At 36.6% G+C, this 22,878-nt stretch overlaps 1 protein-coding gene across 1 annotated transcript in view; it reads left to right on the top strand.

The window, feature by feature from the left end:
• The first annotated feature begins 1,744 nt into the window (after window positions 1-1,744).
• The window catches only part of ST18 (ST18 C2H2C-type zinc finger transcription factor), a 95,542-nt gene continuing 74,408 nt past the window's right edge, over window positions 1,745-22,878 (top strand). Inside the window, exon 1 of the mRNA XM_036378952.2 lies at window positions 1,745-1,822. The gene's annotated coding sequence lies outside the window, so the exon portion shown is untranslated. The remainder of the gene's footprint in view (window positions 1,823-22,878) is intronic.

Genomic DNA, 22,878 nt, shown 5'->3' with positions numbered 1-22,878 from the left:
TAGAGTTTATTACTTTACTCTCCTGTTAAAGTCACAAATTTTCTATTAGAGTCACAAGCTTAATCTTTTTTTTCTTGTCTTCACCTGTCTGAGTTTCACTCATGCTACAAACATTGAATATGAGTTAAAAATTTAAGTTAACAACTGAGAAATTAATTGGACAAATGCTTAAATAATAAATTGACATTCAAGTTCTAGCTATAAAGTTTTCCAAATTACCACAATCCCCAGATAAAGATTTTTTTTAAAGTGATTGCCTCTAATTTAATCTAAATCTCAAGCAGTGAGTGCCAAGTTAGCTAAGGCTTTCAAACAGTAAGATGGTCAAGTGGAAAAATCACTTGTTCATCTTTTACCAGGCACACAGGTGAACCTGTGCCTCATTACATGCTGAGGAATACAGAGAGCTGATGAACCTGTTATCCTGAAACCAGCTAAATATCTTCCAATGCCTATTTTCAATGTTTCTGCTTGAGATGGTGATTTCATGAATGATATTTGGCTTTTCCCATTTCCTCTGTAGCCCATAGCTCACTGTGGTGGGTTTGTTGGATTTACTATAAAGGTTCTGTTCGCACCCTGTGGGTTGGGTTAAGAATTAGGATTTATGCATTTACTTCTACTGTTGCTTTGTTTATACAGCTTTGGTTTAGTTTTGATCCCTTTTTTTTTGCCTTTGAGGCTCTTCCACAGTGTCAGCTGCTGACTGATAGTAGGAGAACGGCCTCGTGGTGTGAATGAAAGGGACCTAGCGGTTGGTAAACAGAGATAAGGAATAAATAGAGCACAGGCAAAAGGAGATAGTTCTGTGGGAGCCCAGATTGCCGCCAGTCTGTTCAAGTGAGATGCAGTGCCTGTCCTTTTCCCAGATTAAATTAGTGTGCGAAATCTCCAGTGACCTCCTCCCCTTCTCCCCATACTCTTTAGCCAAGCTGAACAGCCTCTGCTGTAAAGTATTCATTTTATCCAGGGACAAGTTGGACAATAGAACTCTCCCTGTTACTTATGGACAGCTGTCGTGATTCATGGGGCTTTTCAGCATTTCATTTTTCATAAGAGTTAAAAGGGTTTTACCTTGTAACTGACGAGAGGTTAGAAATGCAAAGATGCCAGCCCTGAGGTTGCCTGTAGTAAGGAAGTTAATAAATAAATATCACACACACACACACACACACACAAACATATCCCCTCCCCAATGTGCGAAAGGCTGTGGTTTTTTGTTAGTGCTGCTCTTCTTATTTAAAGGGGTTTAATTGTGATAACATGATTACACTGAAGCATGAACTGCATGGAGAAATTAACAAGCAGAGACACAGCGATATGCAGGGCCCCCAAGGTTCCCTAAATTAAAGGTGACCAATGCAAACCCAGTGAGTGCCCTTTTCCCTTCTTTGCCCTTGCTTTTTTGCCTACAACTCCTATCAGTTTATTACCTGCAAATAACTCCCAGGAAAGAGTAAACACTCATGAGATACCTCTGTGGTCCCGTTTTTTTTTTTTTTTTTTGTGATTTACTGCAAATATATTCAGCATTTTGACTGATTAAATAGACCTTCGGCAACCTTGAGGGTCACTGTGTAGAGTATGTACATAGAAAATGCATCAGCCCATTGTACCCTGGCAGCTAATGAGATTGGTCGTTAAGTAAATGACACAAAGCCTACAAAAAAAGCTTAGCAGCTCACTAGAGTATCACAGAGTGTCCCTGCACACCACACAACGACACAAACAGTGGACTAACCTAGCCCACCCCTGCTTTATTCTACATCACTGCTTCCCTGATGTCAGCGTGAGAGGCAGAACAAAGGCTAAAAGGCACACGGTAAGTCAGTCTGACAATTATGCCCTAGGGAGAAAGTAGAGCAAATCTTAGCCTAACCATGGGGTTGAAAGTCCGTTTCTAGACAAGTAGGTCATAATGAAGGGATTTTTTTTCCCCCCCTGTCACTTCATGAAGGGGAGAAAAAATGTCTCTGGAATCATGGTTGGGTTTGTTTCTTGTTTGTTTCCTTTTCTTTCTGTCTGATTTGTCAGCTTACAAAAGTTTCTGGAATTCCGAAAGTAATGTGAAACAGTATGTTTTGTGAACTGGATATTTCAATTATAGTCTAATGAATTAAATATTACTTGTAGGAACTGCCACACAGTAATCATTGCCTCAGATGTACATTACATCTGATGAACTTTACAGACAGAAAGTTTCTTTTTACTTCTCTGTAAAAATCTGCTGAAATTGAAATTGTGTTATATATATATGAATGCAATTTCAATCCACTAGACAGCTACTTATGCCCCTAAATCCCTGGTACAGTTTTTACAAGTATGCATATATAAATGAAGTTGCTACTATTTTATAATTTTAGGATTTTTAGAAAAGATTTTTACATGATGCCTTTCTCTGTGTTGATTTTTACATGAGCTGAAATTCGAGTTGAAGATTACTGTTTAACAGTTGCACAGTCATTACTTCTTTTCCTTGCACAGCAGCAAAATATTCAGCTGATCTCTTATAATAGCAGGTGCCTGCCTGTGTAACCAATAATAAAATCTTTTCTAGTAGTGTTTCACTGTAGTACCTCAGGACCCTTTATTTTGCTGAAAAATGGCAACAGGAAGTTGCCGGAAAGTCTTGTTTGCATTACTAAAATGTTTCTGTCTGCTTTGCACTTTGGAGGCTCAGGGGATGTTAGCTTCAAAACAACATGATCTTATTGCAAGATGCCTGTGTGCATTAAGTAATGCTTCTCTCTTCCCTGCAAAACCACTGCAAACCATATGTTTTAAGAAGTGTTTATCAAATACAGATAGTTAAAGAAGTGGCGTTTAGATATCAGTCTGCATTATAATTGATCTTTTGTTGGGTTTTTGGGGTTTAGTTCTTTGTTTTGTTTGTTTTGGTTTTGTTGTTGTTTTTTTTTAATTTGTTTTGCTTTTCTTTGCTTTGCTTTGGGGGACTTATTTAATTTAGGATAAAAGCTTGTCAATATATGTGTATTAAGACATATCAGGATAACCTGCTCACTTAATTAAAACTCTTCACAGGTCACAGAAGTCAGTTCGTTATGATATGTCGCTTACCCAGGAACATCCTTTTTACTGCATGGGCAATAGAATTATCACCACAGCTTACAGACACTAAGATAAGATGTGAGATTCTAACAGAAACATTTGATGATTCCTTGCAAAGGGGAATGAGCATATGAATATATACAAATACACGTGAGCATACTCATTAAAAAGTTCCTATATGCAAAAAACTGTATTCACCTATATATTAGGTATATCTGCAGTTATATCTGCTTTTGTGTTTCCCAGTAATTCCAGCTTAGAAAATATAATGAGAAAGTAACCAAACTGAAGTAAATTTGTGTATTCCATTTTATTTTCCATATTTTTAAAAGTTGTGTACATCTCAGCAATGCTTTCCCTGTGTTACCTTAGCAAATATGAGATATTCAGGCATCAGAAAGCAAGCTTTCTAAGTCCTATAATTCAAAACTAGACCAACAGAGATTTAGCAAGCTTCGGTCTTGCAACAGTTTTGCTTTAAAATATGCTAACTGATATTAAGTTTCAGTTTATTTTAACAGAAAATATTCCAAGATATTTGATGTTCAAGTGCATCCCCACTGCTTTTAAAATTTAGCATATCCCTGTGACACAGTCATGTATCCTTTTTACATACCTACACCAACAAGAGTAAAGAGTATTTGATATTTCAGCATTCACCTCATTAATAAGTTCATCTATTTATACTGTTAAAAGCAAAGAATGGTTTCATGGGGGTAATGCACATGCAGCAGCCTTACAGAAATCATGCTGCTGTAATCAGACAATTACACTCTGTAATCCGACAGGTTGAGCCTCAGTAAGTTTCAGTAGTTTTTCACAGCTTCATTTTTTCCTCATCTTTGTCATTTCTTTACTACACCTAAGAGAAAAGACAAAGAAAACTTGATTTGTGATTATTAATGTCATTCATCTGATCTCTCTATGAAACACTCCAGATTTTTAGAAACCACTTTTCACTCGACTTTTTGGACTTTACAATCCAGTATGAGGCCTCTACCTTTATCTTAGTGCGCAGTTCCAGAGTATGAGCTGTGCATGTGGATCCGAAAAACTTTGTGGTATTATGCAGTTGATTTGAACAATTCTAATTCAGTTTTTTTGCATGTTTAAAGTTTTTCAAGCCAGTAATCCCAAAATATCTAATATTACTGACAAGCAAGTATCTCCTCATAAAGGCCTGATGCTGTCGCTCCAAAATAAAATCTAGAAGATAGCACGCAGAATAAACTTTATATTCTACTATATCCATAAATATATATATAGAGTCTAGACCAAAGTTTTTTATTGAACTGATTGATTTTGGAAGCATACATAAATACCTGGGATCGGGTCACTTTATAGTTATTGTGCGCATAGTTGTGGATTGTTAAAAACTACATAAGCAAAGTCAGTGTTTCTGGATTTTAATTATCTTGAAGTATTACAGATGTTGTTTAATTAATAATAAAAAAAAAATTCCCCTTAAATTTTTTTAGTCCTTACATCAAATTTCTTTGGAGAAGAGGAGAATTTCTCTCTTTTAAGTTTATGGAAGACTTTTAATGATACTAGCCACTCTTGCCTTTCTAAATAACAGATTTTTGATTCAAGAAAGAGTGATAACCCAACAGCAAAAGTTATCTTAGAATGAAAAAGGGTTTGCCTTCTTGGGTAGGTGAACACTGACGAAAACATTCATACACGTGAGTGATTCCACTGAGGTGAGGTCCATGGCTCACTTTAATACAGTAAAGCAGGTGTGAAAGCATTTTGAAGATGAGGGTTTTATTGATTTGCTTAAGAGATTCAAATAACATTTGCTAGCACATATTTCAGGTTTGGTTTCATATTTGAACTTTTCCCTTCATTAAGGAACTTTGGTGCAAAAGAGCTAGATTTTCATTTAAAGACTTGTATCTGAACTCTGCTCTGTTGGGCTTTAAATTTAAAAATATGCTTTAGAACTCTTCCAAAACATTGGTTCAAATGAGGACTGGAGATCCCAATTTCTTCTAAACAGTGGTCTTCTTTTTCCAGCAGTGGAGTCACTAGGTCAGTTCCCTAAATCTCAAGAGAAATTTTGACACTTTCGCTGCCCCTCCTGCCCCCAAGTTGAAGCACATGTACAGCATCTGGATTGGCACAGGAAAGTAGTAATGGCTCCAAAGGCACTGTTATGGACTATCAGGTCAATAATCCTTATGTTAAGAAGGATTTACATGGTACAGAGTAATGGCGCTGTCATTTCTGAAGTAAAAATCCACTTTTTAATGAGCATGAAAATATTGTTTTGCACTCTTCTCATCAGAGATACATGGGGAGCTAAAAAGATGAACATATATAACTTCCTGAAATTAAAGCTCTTATTTAAATATTTGAATAAAATAAATGTTAAAATACTGTAGGTAGACAGCTACCGTGTGCCAAATAGGGACTTTTTTGAAAATGTACTTATTGCTCTCAAATTTTTTTTCCTTACTATATTAGAAGAATTAAAGAATGTGCATATCATGTCTTCAAATAGAATTTTTATGGGGCAGTCCAGAAATAAATTTGGCTTAGGGCTTTGTTTTGTTTCGTTTAATTTTTTCTACTGTGTGATTTTCTCCTCCTTAAGGCAGAGGTTTGACACAATCTAACATACATGAGCTTGTTACAAAAGTAAGTTTGAAAGTAAAGTCGGCGGCCATAGAAAACCAGAGTAGTGATTTTTTTTCCTATTAAAATGTTTTCTTCTCTCTGATTGAAAAAAATATTTTCTCTAATTGAAAAAAATAAAAAAAAAACAAACCACACACACACACAAAACACCTTTCCTAAATATACCACATTTAGGGAAAAAGTATTTTCTTCACTGATAATGTGGTTAACTCAGACTCCGTAAGAGGCATGGAAAGTCACCAAATCCTAAACAGAAAGAACGAGCACTGCAACAAAAATGGAGAGAATGAGTGCACATGACATTTTCATTGCATCTCTAACATTTTATAAAATTAAAGACCATTTTGAAGTATGTGTCTGATGGGAATCATCCTATATATAAGCATTCAACATTTAGCGGACAGAGTGCAACTGAGCACATAAATCACACTAAATAGCATTGACACTTGGTCAAAAGAAACATATATTTATTGCTCAAGTGTATGTCCAAGCTAATCTATGGAGAACCTTGCCATTATTTTTGTAATAAACAGTACTGTCTACAAAAAGGGTTAAAGAAAATGCATTCTGTTGCATCTGCTTACTAAATCCCTTACTTTAGTAGAAATTCAAATTTTGTAAAGATTATTCGTTTTATTGATGCATATAATTATAATCACAAGCCATCTGCTGATTTGGCAGGCATGGTTAAAATTCTCTAACTCTCATAACCTTTCAAGTACAGTGCCCTTGGGACTCTATTTCACTTTTATATTTTGGAAAACATGTAGGGACAAACAAGAGAGGTCATCTGCCGAAAGTCAGACCTGTAAAACATTAAAAGAATAAAGATCATGTTGACTGCTCTTGTTTTAATAGGGAAAAAAAAAGTATTTTCTATTTTGCTTCTCACTTCAGGAAGGATTATACTGGTTTTCATCACACACTTTGGGAATTTGAATTTTTTTCTAGGGATTAAAGCTCTCTCCTAGCACCTCTGGGATCTGGGTTCCAAGTTTAAACTAAAAGAACAAATATTGTTCAGTTTGGTTGCCACAGGTGAATTAAATGTATTTAACCTTGGCCTTAATTTTTCTTTTTTACACAATTCTCATTGCATTTCCATTTGAAATGTTTTAACAAACATTATTCCAATTTTTTTTTTTAAATTTGTTTACTGAGTTTCACAGAGAGGCATCTATCATATATTTAGCTTTTTCCTGTGAAGCTCAAAAGAGCATTTTGATTTATAGGGCTACATCCAATAAGGCATAACATGAATGGCTAACATTCTTTGTCATAGCCCTTTAGAAACAAATTACTTTATTTATATTAGCATACCACTGACTACTGGTTAGCCACAGTTCCAAATGGTTGGGCTTTTGGTCTGTGAGAAGTTTTTTTGTGTCCATCACCATGTGTAGCCAAACTATTTTGTGCTTGACTGCCCTTTCTTTTTAAAAAAATCTCTGTAGATGCCATTGTGGTAAATGTGGTGTTACTCTTCTGCTTCTAGCAGAAAACAACCATAAGGGGAAAAAAACCCCAACCTCTAAGGTGCTTTCTCTGTCGAAAAATAAAAAAAACTATCCCATTTCAGCTAGCTGTAGTATATTGACAATGCTGTGATTTAGGAGAGTGTTTTTGAGGGAAAATACAGGAAGATGGAAAAGCTATCTGCAGAATGGGATAGTCCAGTGACTTCCTGATATTAGCAGAAGGCAAAGGCAGTAACCCTTCAACAGAGTTGTCTTGGCTCATTCTGTATTGATTTGTATCTTGCAGGGACAAAAGATACAACTCTCACTTCTGTTTAATTAGTGTATCTGAAGGCCTGTATGCAGCATGCACACTGCTTTACTCCTTTTGGAGGTTTGATTCTCACCCCACACCCTCATTATGAGAAGCAGGAGGGAAATGCACATGTTTAAAAGTGTCTTCACAGCTGAAACTAGGGAAACAGGCCGAGAGTAGCTCTGGTTTATTTCACAACCAATTAAGTATGACATCTGTTGAAACTCAGGAAATAAGTCTCCCTTCCCCCGTTCATATACTTAAGCTGCCAGACTTTTGTTTAGATATGATGAATTTCACCAACAAGGTTTTTTCCTTTGGGGTAAATACTTGAAATAATAATAATAATAATAATAATAATAATAATAATAATAATAATAATAATAATAATAGCAGTAATAATAATATTGTAAAATTTTTCTTCATTTTGCTTTTTACACTGCATTTCACTGAGTGCATATGACTCAGATCTGTTTGACACTCACAAATCAAGCAAAGAATTGTGTTCATAATTCTTTGCCTGAACACACACCTTACATGCTAAAAAAATGGTATGTTTGTGGCAAGCAATGCAGGCATAATGACATTTTAATTTTTGAAAATCTGGTTCTTATTAACTCCCAAAGGCCAGAAAAAGTCATGAGAAAGAATTTGGGTTTTAATTTATTTACTTACATGGTTGAAAACTTGACTCAGAACTGAAGACACCAAATAAAACAGGACAGGTGGAATCATGTATGGCTAAAACAAAGCAATACAAAAGAATTAAATGCAGATCCACTGTCACTAGTAACATGAGGCTCCTCTGGTGTGTGGCAGTTCATAGTAAAAGAAACACAGATAAGTTCTATTAGCAACTTTTATTCATATCAGACCCTTTCCATTTATCAGGCATTAATCCATGTGATGAATTTAATCACTTTAGTTCCTTCCTAAAATATTGTCCAATGCAAACACTAAAAGGATGGTGTTTCAGGCTGTACCAACTCTTAGAGTTCTGTTTCTCTCTGTTCTGCTTAGAACTTGATTGTCTTCTTTCTGCTATATCTAGACAAGAAATATTTACCATATCATGCTGACCTTCTCCTTTGCCTCTTGGCACTGGGCTCTCCCGTGTTTCTGACACCACACTGCTCATGTCAAAGCTGCAGCTAACTCTCCTTTTCTGTAAGTTTCACCATCTACCAGTGCTCCCTTTTATCTGCTCATCAGCTTCACGCTGTTTGCCAGTTCTTTCCTGCAAGGACTGGCACTGCCTTCCTTCCTGGAGGATGCTTTCCCATCTATTTCTCTTGCCTTCCCAGCCCTACTTCACAACACAGCTCACATGGCATACGTGCTATTTCAGCTTTAAGATGCTGTTCAGTGATGGCCGTAGGTTCCTTGGTTAGGAATCACCATTTGGTGAAATGTCAGCGTGCACAGTGGAAGTGGCTAGACCTGAGCCAGTCATCCAGATTCCCTTTAGAGTCAGAGGAAAGAGACATTTCTTGTGTGCAATTCATCTCACCCTGAAGGGTATGAAATGAGTAAGATGCATCACACATCTACACAGGCTCAGAGATGCCTGCAGGTTGCCTACAGGCTACCCAGAGACCATGGGAATCCAGCAGTTACTGCCTCAGAAACACATGTTTGCCTTTCAGGCATGTAAAGTTATGAAGATGAATCCTGTCTTTCCCATCCAGCCTACAAATTGGACTTGATTTCTTCTTAAATTGTCTCTACACAGAAATATTTCTCTCATATTCATACAAGACACTGATATGGATAACATGACACACCGTAGATCAAAAGTCTCCTCTTGCTCCTCTCCTACATGACATTGATGAAAATCTTTGTCTACTTAGCTATTGCAGGAGAGCAGAATAACAGAAGTGAATACTGCTGTGCAGCTCAGAGGACTAAATTTTGCTCCTGAAATGTAATTTTTACAAAAGAGAAGGTTTCAGTTCCTTGTTTTTTTTTCCTTAGAAGCCATTATATTTCCTTTTTAAAAAAGTTTATTTTCTCAAAACTACTTAAAAATAAAGAGAATCATACTGTGAAGATTTATCAATATCCATTAATTCAAAAATATTTTGAATCTGTTGTATTTTTTAAACACTGCTGATAGAAGCATTTCCAGAAATTTTCTTTTTCCTGTTAGTCACCACTTAGCATCCAGAGATAGTTTTAGGCGTGGTTTCTCTGTCTCCTCAGGCTTTCAAGACTCTGTTTCTTGAGCTTCAAAGTAATAGAAAGATTGATTTGATTACGGTTTTGCACTATTTCAGTGGGTGATTTTAAGGATTCAATATTCTCCATGCTTTCATATAAACTATAAACAAGCTTTCAGATAAAAATTTCAGATGCTGTGCATACTTTGCATAGATTTCAAGTATTTTCTTTCATTTTTCAAGAGATTTGATGACACAAGTTTAGATTTTTACAGAATTATTTATCATCCCATGATTTTAATGCATAGGCATGTGATTTTTAAACAAATCATCTTTTAAATTCCTAAGGACAGCTTCTCAAAGTTCCTTCTGATCAAGACAAAGTTGTTAAATTCTCCTAGTGAGCAATTCAAGATTCCTTCAGGCTTCAAAGCTGCATGCAACTCCACAGATCTGTACTTAGCCTTGTGTAGTGGATGATCCCCATAGGACAGTATTTGTCCATGCACTTCCCTAATCCATGACACACAAGGCACAGGTGGGCCTTGGAAGCAGGGAGCAATAGCTGGGTCTCTGATGCTGTTTTGCCTTTTCATACTCTTTCCCCAAGGGTAGGATAGGCACAGGAGTAAATTCTGCTGGAAGATAATGCTCAGCTTGATCTTATTTTGAAATGATGAATTCTACAAAGGGTGAGTGACTCTGCACCTCCAGTAGCACTTCCACAGACTCAAAGTCAATGAAAAGCATGCACAAGATTGTGGGCATTTATTGTGATATAAATTGGCACCAGTTCAATAAACACAAATCTTTATGAAATTATAATATTTCTTCGAAAACTTAAACATAATATTCTCAGACTTTTCTTCCCAAAAATCAAAAATTTAGTGTCTATCATCAGAAATTGTCTTCTTACATATCCCTAAGTCATTCTGAATAGCATGAGAGAATAAACAGCTTTAGCCCTGAATACTTTGGGCCCAGTGTTATTTATAGCAACAACATTAGCAACACCAGTTATTTTTATTGTTATTAATGTGACTTACATGCTACTATATTGTGATTATGGGAAATAGTACTGGGATATTGAGGAAGTGCAAGCTGCTTTCAATCAATGATTGCCAGCCTACAAACAGCAAGTTCAGCATTTCAGACACCCTCACAAGGCTTACTTCCCTGTTTATTTGGGGCTTGGCATCCATTTGTTAGTTTTATGATGATCCCCGTCTTTTACGTTTACATGATACTTTAGGAGTAAAGAAGTAAAGTTTATAAGAGGAAACAGTAGGGAAGACACCATGGGTTTTGGCATTTTTCCTTCTTCCTGAATTTCCTGCACAGATCCTCACAATAGGAATATCATCTGCTCAACAGATTCTTTAGAGAAGCTGCCTCCTAGCATCCCAGTTCCTTCAGTGTACAACATGAAGCCTTCTTCTACTAGGGAGATATTGAGCCTGGGTACTGACAGAATCCAAGCTAAGCAAACCAGATCTCAGGAAAGGTGAAACTCATTCCAAAAGTGAAGCTTTTTATTCACCATTTAGAAAGGATTTTTCCCTATTTCCTGCCCATGGATGGAGGAGATATAAAGTTCTTGAGAACTCAGGAAACCTAGGAAAAGCCCAGTAACATGAGAAGACTTTGACTGTATGGAGAATAGTCATGCTATCCCTGGGAATTCATTTTTTTGTTTCAGGAACAGTGAGTGAGATACAGTGTGTTGGAAGAAGGAATATGGTCAGGGGAAGAATCTGAGACAAAAAGAGCATTACATAACAGTTTTCCCTGGTCTGACCTGAGTGATCAGGGGTTTCTGTGAATCATTAAACCCAATTAGTGCACCTTCAGGAAATTCACTTTCACTTAATCCAAAATCAAGCAGGATATTGCTTCTAATGGTGCAATAAATAAATATCTGCCTTTTAAAAGAGCATAACCACACAGCTCACATTGTCTCTCTGCTCCGAGTGTTTGAGCTGTCAATACAACTTGCACAACCTAGGATGCCTGACAGAAAGAAGTGGTTTGCCACAATAATGCTCTAAGGAAAGTGTACTACTCATTTCCTAGATGACCACTGAAGTGATCCCTTGGAATGCCATGGTGCTTTGCTTTTGTGTTCCCAAAAGGAAATTTATCATATTTTGAGCTGTCAGTCCTGCAAGGTTTACCTGAAGCCAGAAGCTTAAATTTCTTCTTCCATCTTTATATTAAGATGTCTATGTTCCTGCCACAAATTTGTCAATTTCTATTATCTCATGTGACAGCTAGCAAGGAATTCAGCCTCAAATAATAACTTCATACACAGGCCTGTTGCAGATGGAACTGCAGGTAGCTGAGCTCACCCTCACATGACATGTACTCACATGACGTGTGTGTATGTTGTCCCTTTGGTGTCTGGTGAAAATTTGCTTTCTCTGCTAACACCTGCAGATCTTACACTGAGGAAACATCCCCAGATCAGGGTAACCTCCACAGAGATATTTTCAGCATCAAATCATTTTATAAAAATGCACCAGTTTAGAGTCCCACCCTCAGTTATATGAAAAACATTTTCTGAATGTTGACTCAAACAGGACTTGAATTTTGGAAGAGCTGTAACTATGCCTGTCTTTAGCCATAGTCTTTGTAGCCTCCCACAAGAAAGCTGAAATAACCAGTAGTGAGATCTACTCTTGATCATATATGGTGAGAAAAAATACATCTTCAACCTAGCTGGAGATTATGTGTTCTATTTACTTGCTATTGAATTACCTGTTGGAATTACATACAAAACATGAACAGTTTACTGAAAGTCTTAAATCATTGTCTTATTAAAATTTGTCACATAAAATAATACAAACTCTTTCTCTAACTGCATTAATTCTTGTGCTATTATCACTTATACTACTTAAACCAATATTTTACAAAGAAGTTTTCTAGTTTTTAGATCAGCAAGCTATAAATAAATATCCTCACTCAACAATCAGGTAAGATAAACTAGATGGCTACAAGGATCTTATCTTCCTGATACAAACTATTATGCAATATTGCAAAAAACCCCCCTTTCATTAGCTTTTATATCCTTAGATTCCTACTCCTGTTGATGCATTTAGTAACGTGGAGAACATGGTGTTTGCCCAAAAAGCAATGTTTTTTCCATGAAAAAAATATGGGATTGGAAGGAGTTTTAAGTATTTCTTTTTTTTTAAATTGCTTTGCAAATTCTTTGCACAACAAACCTCGCCAATATGTAAACAGGGCTCTAGCTACTGTGTTTGTCCACAGCTAGAGCTACAGATGAACACAGTGTAGTTGTGTGATGACAGGAACAGCTGACTCATTAGTAGAGAGCAGTGAAAGGTAATTAACCCTGGGAAAAGTACAGCTGCCATGCGAGCTGTTCCTTTCTGTAGGATCTGATTAGAAATTAGTGTTAAACCACTGATTCTTTAAAAAAATGTCATTGATAATTCACTTTCTCTCTCAGGTGTAGCCCCTGAAAGGAGCCTAGGACAGAACCAGTGTACAAAAGGTCTGCTATCTAAAAAGGCCTTTTCTGAAAGAAGTGCCCACCTGTTTGTCTGCTTCTGGACTTTTCTTAACCATGAACACTGTCCCAGCTTTCAGTGTTTTGAGGACAGCCTCCAAGTACATGGGCAGTGCAGAAAATGCACTGTCAAAATGATTTAAGGCTGTAGGTTGCCATAATAGAGTCTTTAGTGAGGCTGGTTATTTAAAAGTCACAGCTACAACTTCTTGTGTCAGAACACAGTTCTGATGCAAAATGATCAGACCTCTTCAAAAGAAAGCAAAAATCTGTCTCCTGAATAGGTAAGCACACCATAAGAAAATAAAAAGAGAAAAAAAAGGATTATGCCCTGAGCACAAAAACCACCCCTCAGCCCATCCCTTTTTCTGCACGCACTTTGGCAGTTCAGGTACCAACTCAAGACACAGAGCCCATGATTTAATCAGACCCCAAACAACAAACCAGACTATTGCACACAGACACCTGATTAAGGCCTACTTATCAAGAATGAAATAATTATCACCTAAAATAACAAAATTTCATTTAGTGCTCTTGGAAGTCCTAAACTGCTGTTTATTGTTTACAGCTGTCACTTGCAAAATAGTTTTGATCACCTCACTTTGTCAGACTTTCTGACCAGGAGTGTGTATTTGTATACCTGTGTGATTAACACTGAGTGTGTGTGAGTCCTTTCACTTGCAGATAGCTTCTACTATTGAGGTCCACTAGAGTGTCCTGGTTGTTTTCAATGCAACCAGGCTTACACTAGGGAATCTGAAGGGTAACTGAGTTTTAAGTGACAAAGTTTGCAAGACATCTTTCCACAGGATCATTTTTTCGTCTTGCCATAGTCCAGTTTGCTGCAATAGAATTATTACTATTATTTTTCTAATATAAAATAGTACTACAGAGTTATGTTCCTGTAGTGTTATTCTTAACTCAGTGCCACTGGTCATTTTTTATCACACATCTGAGGGTTCATATTGAAACAAACTTTCCTCTTTCAAATTATTTTAAATTAAGCACAGCGCTTGTTGTGTGTGATATTTGAACTTAATGTTACCACAAACATGTAAATAAATTTATATACACAGAAATGTATATATTTACACTCACACACACATATATATTCATATACACTCATAAGTAAATATATATATACACACACACCTTATTGACATTTTCAGCAATGAGACCAAAAATATTCAAAGGAAAATAGTTAAAGATATTTTCTCTGAGAACGTTTCTCTATACAGGAATACAAACAGATTTTTATGATAAGGGTCTGATGTGTAAAGTTTACAGTTATATCCAGATTGCCTAAGATATTAGGAGAGAAGAGAAAGGAAATGTGTTTTAAATTATTTTGCTGTTCACCATATGTTTTTTTAGTAGCCATCCTTCTCACTGTTGTCCTTTTCTATTTCTTTTTGTTTGTTTGTTTGTTTTGGGGGTTTTTGTTTGGTTGGGGTTTTTTTTGTTTTATTTGGGTTCTTTTGTTTGGGTTTTTTTGTTTTTCTTTGGTTTTTTGTTGGTTTTTGGGTTTTTTTTGTAAAAAAACCTGCAGTGAAAGAGGAAACATTTCAAGTTGAGTTTCAGAGGAAGTTAAATGAGCTACTGCTGAACTGATGAATCCATGATGATGAAAATAATATTTGCTACATTAAAGTGTGTTTAGAAATGCACAAAAGCACTTTACAGCACTCTATGTTGTTATGCTCATTTAGCTGACAGGTGAAAAGACTTGCTGAGGGGCACAGAACAGATCAGTGGCAGAGGCAGGAAGAGAATTCTAGAATCCCTTTTTCCCAGTTATTTGCTCAATCATGGTGCTTTCTATTTATGCCTACGACAGAAGACAGGTGTCATTTCAGGAAATAATCTTTGTCTCACTTTAGAATCATAAAAGGTTCTGAAAAGAGAATTTGAACCACCACTCCTGGTGATGCAGATCTCATTTCATAAGTTTGAATAAATTGAACATGCTTTTCCTTGCTTGATTTACCTGATGCAAACATATGATGAGCAAAACTTTTTGCATAAGAAATCTGTCCAAAGGAACTTTTGACATGCACATTTTTGTATCTGACAAGTATTAGTCAATTTTTACTTTGATTTGCAAGGTGGTTTTATTCTTGGAGGTTTTTTCCCTGTGCTTTTCAACATGTTCCTAAGATCTTCAGGGCAATGCAATAGTGTAAGAAAGGCCTCATTATCTTTAGCAGTTAGGGTCATTACAAGTCTTTTAAATGGTGGCAGACTGTACTTCACATGGCACTCTTGAAGTTAATGAACATATGTGATTTGCATGTTGAGGGAAGGCACACTTCTTCCCTTTGTGTGACTTTCCCTTTCCTGGGACATGCCTGTCATGCCTAATGAAGAGAACTTGTTCAGAAAGGGCAAGATGAATGCACAGGATAGCAGAGTGGTAGTTTTATATTTCTTTTAATAAAAGTAGATTGCGTTTTTAGGTTTATTGTTCCTTTTGATTCCATGTCAGAAAATGTCCAGTCAGCTATTTAGCAACAGTTTTCCCCAGAATTTGATGTACCAATTCTGACTATTAAATATTTCTAAAATAATATGGCTGGAACAGTCAAAAATCACAGGGAGTGAATAGAGGAACTTAGGTTATGCTTGTGTTTGAGAAGTGACCACTTTTACTAAACCTAACCAGCTTCAGAACTTCCACAGAGATCCAGTGCAACCATAACAGCACCCCATAAATGAGTTGCCCTTGAAACCCATAAATTCCTAACTAAATGTAAAAACAGGTACAGTAGAAGGACTGTAGCAGTGGCAGCTAAACAGGAGGTGCGCAGCAAACATCAGAACCGGACCAGGACCCTCCTGCCACGGAAGAGGGCAGTAACAGAGTAATTAAACCCACACAGTTTCGCTGATCTTGGTTCTGCTGATCTGTGTTCTCAGGCATCTCCTGCTGGCCTCAATCCTGCCACTACTGGGCAGCTCTTCCATGAGCAGAGCGTGGCCATCTCTTGCTGAAGGCAGCAGCGGTCTCCCCACGCAGTGCCTCACAACAGAGATGACTCCACAGGGAAAGTTATCTTGGCTGGAAAAGAGTAAACATGTTTTAGAAGAAAACAAACCCTGTGTTCCAGAGTCAACGACGCATACTCTTTGAACTTTCTTTTAAAATTACTCTGAAATCATAAGGTTGTTCTGGAGTGGTTTTACTCCAAATAATGCATATCATTGTAACACAAGCCTTGAAGTTAAGTGGCTACTTTAATGAAACATAGTTGCCATAGTTACTGTCGGCGAGCAGAGAATAACTTTTAGCTCTTTTGAAGCTATAAATTAAGAAGAGGAAGGAATAAACAAGAAGAAGAGGAAAGGAATTTAGTTTAAGAAGAGGAAAAGGAATAAACAAGCATGCAAAAGTTTATTATTCAGTGTTTCATGCCTGATCAACTCTTAAAAAGGAAAACTCTCCCTAGACTAGGACATTAACTTTTTCTAGTTGAATCTATAATTGCCCATCAACAAACACAAAATTACTTTTCAACTGTCCACTATGTCTGTTTTCATGTTTTCCCCCATTTTTTTTTCTCCTGAAGAAACAGTTTTTCAAAGTTCTGCTTGCAGAATTTTGTTAATAACTGTCATTTTACAGCACCTAAATTGCTATAAAAATAATGTTCTAAAGGAAATAATGTATTGCTGAACACAACTCATGAAATCTATGGTCTAGCTCTATTATTCATTATGAACACTGTCTTAAAGCTGATGAGAGGGAAATGAGAATTTATCATGGTGAAGATGTCTTCTAGGACCAGCTCCATTGTTTTTCAGTTTAGCATTGAGATGTGCTCTATCCCTGAAGTGTTAATGGAGGTCACTGCTGTTGCTCTCCTTTAGTGTGTCGAAGCAAAAGAGTTCCTACATAGTTGACTATTGAGAAACAAAATGATGTTCTTCCCAGTATATCACCTTCAGCTTATGAGCCTCTAGAGCAGTCGTGATTAACAGGACTTTTACAAAGTTTCTGTGTAGTTACAAGGACAGCTTCAATCTTCTGTCATTTTTTTGCATTAGCTATGATTATGCTTTTACCACCAAAATGCATTTATTCTAAAGGTAACAATACCGACTCAGAGAATAGCTTATGTTTCATCTATATTTATCAGCACTCACTGTACATTTGTGTCTTCATTACCAGGAAATATTAAGGGACATTGTGCCATCTATTCCTGTTTACAGTTTATTATGCAGAGATAGGAAACACTTAGCATGTAAAATGAATGTAGAAATTATTCCTGGATAGAAACACGGACATTTCCCACTCGTTGGCTCTTTCTCCTCCATCACCGGATCAGAGTGTAATTGTCAGTAATCAGGCCTGCTTGCTGCTGATAAAACCACTCTGAATGCTAGCAGCCTTCTTTGTGTGATGACTCAATTATTCCAGAAGTGCCTCATCAAATCTGCCCCATCAGCTGGGCTAATAAATAAGGAGAAGAAACTGGCCCCCCAAAGCAAATTATAAATCCATTTGCATTAACCATTTCGCTGGTCCATGATCTAGGCAGAAATAAGCATGGCAGATTGCGTTAAGCTTATTTGAATATGTTTATAATGTTTACAGCTTGCAACCTTTTTTTTTTTTTCACAAGGTGTTGGAATTATCGGTCATGAATAGCATCTAAATGCAGTTATGTTAATTACAGCAAAGCCTCCGGCATCTTTGAGGGATAGTTTGTTGCTTAAATCAGGTGAAAGTTAAACTCCTCAGCTTGGTGAAAGATGATCTTGGCTTTGGAGTTACTGCCCTTTTTAAAAGAGAGGATAAGTGGAAGTGAAGTTTTTTAGAGGTACTAGAAGGGCAACTGCCTGGGTTACCAGCCTGTCTCACACTAACATGGCCTTCTGTTCATCTCAGGGTAGAACAAAATAAGATAAAGTTTAGCATTAAAGTTGAGAAAGAAAATGCAATTGTTGAAACAGAAATAATCCTGCTTCCTGTGTACTTTGTACTAAATGAAACAAGGGTAAAGACGAGTACTCTGCCCCAAGGAAACTCCTTTCTGAAGCTCAAATCATACACAAAAAAAGAAAATGCTTCCAAGTAGAGTCCTGCAGATTTCTTGCAGGGAGCGTGTAGGTGTTGAAATTCAGCTACTCATGAGCTGAACATTTTACATGTACTTCAGGATCTCCCCGAGGCTTGTGCAGAACTTAATGTAAAGACACAGACTTCAGACTGTGCAGGATAAAGATCTTACTGAAGTCCAGAGTTATCTTTATTTATTTGTAATGGTATCTTTCTTTCACATGTTATTTTCTCAAATACTAAATACACTGCATCATTTTGTCTTGGGAAAGATAATTCACTGTCACTGTAGAACCACAAGAAATGTTCAGGGATCATAATGGTGAGCGCATTGGATTTTGTTTCTTAGACATTACTTTTATTCTGAGTTAACAAATCACAAACTGAAGCCATGATTCATTCTCGCATTTGCAGTATATCAACCAAAGATGTGGTAAATGAGAGAAAATCAAATTAACCTGTTGGAAATGGAATCTATTATGCTTAAAAAAGTTTTGGGATCTTTCACAAATATAGTGCAGCTTTGAGTATCGAAATTCTGATAGAGAAAACAACTTGGGACTTCTGATGAGATAATTTTTTTGTTCTACAATATGTCTTTTCTCATTTTAAAATCCCCAGGAGCTCTGGTAATCTGACCTGAATGAGTGGACTTTTACCCACAGACGATGGGTCAATCAAAATAGCTGTTTGAAGGGATTTGTCACCAACATCTGATGTAGAGGATCAGGACCTAAACTGTCATTCACATCAGTATCCTGGTATGACTCATGGATCTCAGTAGGCTGGCACTTCAGAGTCAGTACAAAATCATGTAGCACTGGAAATGGCTATAAACCAAGGAATGAATTGCAAAGGCTCCAGGTGACTTCACTGAACAATTACACTGACAAATCAAGCAACTCATATATTCCATCTTTGTGGGTTTATAAAGTTTATTATTCTAGTTGAATTGAGATGATGGTTGAAAAGGATGGAAGCTTTCTTTATAGGCAAGTAGCCTTCACCTTCTAGAATAAAAAATACTGTTCAGACACATAGACAGTTGAAGTGTAAGCATAATTTAGTGCCTGTAAATTGTTTTGAATTCTTGATTAAAAAAGAGAAATAAGTTAATGCAAGCTATGAATAGATTGGGTGAAATGAAGATACATGTGGACCCGAAGGGAGTGACCCCCACCAAGGAACCTTGATTGACAAATAAATAAGTTAGCTCTGCCTCATTTCTATCAACAATGATCTTATCATCAAAGCCACCAACAACCTGGTTTGATGTACTTTGTGGGCTCTTGTGTCTGAGATCTTATTTTCTCCAGTTGGTATTGCAGATTTTTGTTCTTGCAATACCTCAAAATTTGGCCCATGATCAATTTTATAACTCATAAAACTTCCTAAATAGACTCAGTATAAAGCCTTGATATTCTTGTAAAATCAGCTCCAAGTCTTTTTCTGCTACCTGAACTATCAGATCCCAACATTTATATTTGAAATATAACTTACTTCTTGGAGTGAGGACAGGGGTGACACACAGTTTATGTTACATTAAGGGCATGTCACATCCCATGACACAGCATAATCCGGCAGACCCTGTTTGTAGCATGACAGATGCATGACATGGTGTTAGTCTTTTTCTGAGACACCCTATCTTCGAATGCGGGTACTCACCCACGAATCACCTGAATGGCAGCCAGCACCCTGTAATGTGAAGGAAATCAAACCCAGCACACTTAAACTTACTAACCACTAGTAACTTCTGCTGTGTTTAAACACAGCAGAAGGGTGCAGGTTTTTGTGTTTTGCCACTGTTACATGTAGTTCTTCAGTACTATTTTAAAAACTGCCCCACAGACTCATCCCAGTTCAAACTCCTTTTCTCATAAGGAGGACCTTCAATACACTAGCTTATTATGTAAAGCTAAATGTGCAAAGTTTAGTATGCTTTTCCCTGTCCTTTGTGCACTTTTCCAAGTGGATCTCAGCTGTGCTGTCTTAACTCTCGGTCCCTTAGGATGCAGAGACACAGCAGATGGGGTTAGGGCAGAGGGCTGATGCTGCTGACAGCAAACGGCCTGGTTGTTGAGTGGAAGCTGTGAGCGTCAGGAAGCTCCTTTTCCCCAGAGAACCAACTAACCACTGAAGAAAGTTGAAAATGAGCCCTTTGAGAAACGCTATTAAAAGTAGTAAAAAATTGCAATTGTGCAGATGATGTGCTGCTGTGTGGTTATTCGGATGCTAATGAGTTTGACATCAGGGAACTCAAAGGGGTTGCAGCTACTCCCTTATGTGATTTAGTTCTTTATTGGCAATCTTTGAGAAAATAAAGGAAAAATATATTGTTAATAAATACTTAAGTTGCTAGAATTTTTAGACAAAAATCCGCTAAGTTTAAGTCTTTAGAAAGCTTTGCTCACCACTGTAGTTATTCTCAGCGGTCTTTTGTTTTAGGTTAGTGTGTTTTGAACAAAGAGGAAGAGGCAGGTAGAAGGCTTTGAGACTTCTTTTGTGGTTTTGAGTTTGTATTATGAATGTTGAAATAGAATAACAGGAAAATGGGTCTCTGAGGATAAACATAATCTCTTTCAAGTAAAATATAGTTTCAAAAAAAGCTTTAAGAATCCTTTTGGTATTGGGATGGTTTGCTCTGGGTTTTCTCCCTTCTTTATCATCTTACATCTGTTGCCTGTTTCATTATTTGATCAAAGTGTACTGATTATAATTAAAAGTACTTGATGGGATGAAACCAGCATCCTATCTATTGGGACACAAGCAGAAATTAGTCACTCAAGAAACTCCAGTTTCCCTGAGAATCTGTTTGGAATGAGCCTTTGCAATTTCAGAACTGTAACGTTCAAAATTTTGTTGAAAAAGACATCATTAGATATCATTAAAAGAACAATTAAAGTTCTGAAAGTTTATTTGCAAACTTTGCCATAATTGGAATATCTTCAATGACTAGATTGATTTTACAAAATACACAGGATGATATGTGAAACAGACCTCTGAAGTTGCAACTGAGCAAAATTTTAATGTTTTGGTCACTACTGTTAGGAGCAACCTCTAAATAAAACTTGCCCTGAATAACTGCTCATTGTCAGATTCTTCCAGGTTGCAGGTACCTAGAACTTTAAGTGTTAGGAGGGTTTGGGTATTCAGTATTTCTGAAAACAAGGATCTCGGTGTTGTACACTCAGATGTAGACTTCTGCAGCTCTACTTCCTCTGCTGTCACTGTTGATTTAGCATAAAGTCCCTCACAAAAAGGAATAAAAATTCAGCATGGAGAAATGTCAAAGATTTCCTTAATTTGGCTTAAGCTGAGAACATTCTCAGCCTGCCAAACTTTAAATTTTAATATTTGAAGGCAGAAAAAATAGAATGGAGGGGTTTTCTTCTGCTTTTAAAATATTTCAGAATGCTTCTCAGTTATTTTACATCATGAACTGAACCATCCCACTCAGTCAAAGGGGTTCTGATGCAATTAAAATATTTGACTAAGGATTTCTACATATAGAAATGGTAGATTTTTGTCCACACAAGATGAAAAACTTTTCTTAGAGCAGGTCTATTTCACAAGAGGGAAATAATGATGTAAAGAAATTACTATAAGAAAAGAAAAAAACCATATTCATTATGCCTTTTAGAAGCACCATCGATGCCTCTACACCCTATCTTTGAAAAACCGCTGAAGAAAATATTGCGCCAGGATTATTTACCCATTTGATTTAAAGAGTGTCTCGTTTCACCTATGTTTTATTTAGTATAGCTGGGCTTTTTTGTTTTGTTGGTTTTGTTTTTCTTTCTCTGTTTTTTCTAGAGAATGAATTTGAGGATTATCTGTTAAATCAGGCAAGGCATCTTGGGCTGTGTGACAAATTTGGTCCTTTGGAATCTGCACATATTTTCACCTGGAAACACGCAAAGGTGGGATAATTTATTTACAAAATTTTATTTGAGTAGAAATATGTCTATATATTAGTAGTAGAATACTATGTGGTTTCATGTGTCGTGCCTCATGCACTAGGATCACTTTTCTTGCATAATATCTGCTGGTTTAAGTCTTCAACAGTCAGATATAGCAGTACTAAACAGTAGAAGAGATGAGAAATTTTGTAAATGCATAGAAATTCTAACTCCTAAGTTTGTGAACTACACTTTTTTAGCCATACATACTGTCAGTAACACAAGTATCTTTGAATCTTTATTACTCCAAGAATGAAAATATATTTCACAGTGCACTGGTTAAATTTAAAATTAATTATTCATAACTTATTGGTGATTTTTTATATATATATGTGTGAGGTTTATTGGTTTGGGTCTTTTTTAGCTATATAGCAGTTGGGTGGGCTAAAACTTTAGTGTATTTAGAAAGACTTCAAAGCATCAAAGCTTTTATTTTTTACTGACTCTTTCTTCTAAATAATTATGTTTAATGTATAATAGCACAGGAAATAGTGACAACACCTTGAACTACAGAAAAAATATTAATCTAGGGAGAAAAACCTCCAAAAAAGTAGCCTGGTCTGAGCTGCATTTCAGCTTAGTATACTATATAATTTTTCTCTGAATTTAAAAACTGGCAGTTGCCCCTTAATTTTATGAAGCTGTGACTCTGCCCTCTAAAGCCTTGGTAAAGAAGACTAATAG

The sequence above is a fragment of the Molothrus ater genome, chromosome 1 (assembly GCF_012460135.2).
Source record: "Molothrus ater isolate BHLD 08-10-18 breed brown headed cowbird chromosome 1, BPBGC_Mater_1.1, whole genome shotgun sequence".
NCBI classification, from domain to species: domain Eukaryota; kingdom Metazoa; phylum Chordata; class Aves; order Passeriformes; family Icteridae; genus Molothrus; species Molothrus ater.
This window is presented reverse-complemented; position numbering and strand designations above follow the sequence as displayed.